Source organism: Triticum dicoccoides, chromosome 5B (assembly GCF_002162155.2).
Source record: "Triticum dicoccoides isolate Atlit2015 ecotype Zavitan chromosome 5B, WEW_v2.0, whole genome shotgun sequence".
Classification (NCBI taxonomy): Eukaryota; Viridiplantae; Streptophyta; class Magnoliopsida; order Poales; family Poaceae; genus Triticum; species Triticum dicoccoides.
The window spans coordinates 23,365,009-23,366,392 of NC_041389.1; the positions used below are offsets into that span (position 1 = coordinate 23,365,009).

The 1,384-nt window shown below is 45.9% G+C and overlaps 1 long non-coding RNA gene across 1 annotated transcript; it reads right to left on the reverse strand.

The window, feature by feature from the left end:
* Window positions 1-421: 421 nt before the first annotated feature.
* Window positions 422-1,082, reverse strand: LOC119307667. Its single transcript, XR_005149427.1, has 3 exons — window positions 920-1,082; window positions 597-690; window positions 422-456 (listed from the first exon to the last, which is right to left on the reverse strand). It is a non-coding gene; the product is annotated as an uncharacterized LOC119307667 (long non-coding RNA).
* Between the last annotated feature and the right edge of the window lie 302 nt (window positions 1,083-1,384).

Here is a 1,384-nt window from a genome sequence, read left to right on the forward strand (position 1 = left end):
CACTAGACTAGACAAGGAGCAACACAGTAAAAGCATTTCTTTAAGTGAAGAAACGCGGGGTGGATGCAGGTGACTCAAATAAGCCATGTGTATCAGATTAGCACACTTATAAATCACCTCCATCGTCTATGTCATCTCAGTCTTCATCTCCGTCCTCTTCGACATCTTCCTCATTGATCTCGGAGTCATCTTCAAGATCCCCGCTCGTCTCAGAGTCATCACCATCCCCTTCAAGATCCTCACTCATCTTAGAGGCATCATCATCTCCATCTTCAAGTTCCTCCAGACCTGCACAAAGAAACGATGATCCATGATTGGGATAGCAAACATTTGTGTTAAGAAATTCCTTCAGCCAGCAAACCCAATAAATGAAAAAACATTCCCCACTGAAAGCATTGGAATAAACCAGTTTAGTAGATCTCCTACATACCCATCTCATGCAATTCGGGACACCACCTGAATAAATTGAAACAAGGTAGCATTCATTAGGTTCTGAAACAAAAAAGACTTCTATAATGCAACAAGCGGATGTTTCTAGAGTAAAGCAACATATACTGTAACAACAATCTATACACATGAGTGAAGAACAAGTTCACCTGTCTGTGGCAGCAATCACTTCCTCATGGAAATCCTCCACTGAGTCATATTGATTCAGGAAATAAACCCCCGTGGCACCCAACACATCGGTTCCTTCAGATTAATCAAAGATATAATTAGTGTTGGTGAAATTTAAAATCCCAACAATATAATGATAAATTAACTAATGAAATGCAGTTGAAGTATCATATTTTCAGCAAGCAAGTTGGGCATCACAGAATCCTGATATGTGCTAGGTTTTTTTTTCCAAAGGACCGCATAATAACATCATCTACAAGACATATCAACGCAAATCTGCAAATCACTTCAACAAGATGGGTACCAGGCAAGGGATGATATTCGGTGAGCTCCGGTGGAAGCTGCCAAGCATGGAGCAGGCGGGAGGAGAGGTCCGGCATCCCCAAATCTTCAAACTTGTCATACTGCACCACACTAGTGTTGTGCAGGTTGACAGAGAAGATGTGCTTGTCGAGGAAGAAGTAGACCTCGTGTGCCTTGATCGGGTTGACGAGCGCCACAATGGGGATCACGTCCCGGCGCAGCGGCGTCCTTTTGTAGGTCTCATGGTTCCAGATCTCAGCCAGCCGCACTCGGTGCGTCGGATTCCATTGCGCCTCTGAGGGATTGTTGTTGTTGGAGGACAGCGTACCGCAGGATTCCATCAGCTGACCACGGGCTCGCCTCTGGGGCCATGGATCTGCACGTACCGCAGGCTGCCCTGGCTCACCTTTAAGCAGCGGTGTATGTCGCCGTTGATTGTGGACGGCGCAAAGGGCAGCTCGTGTTG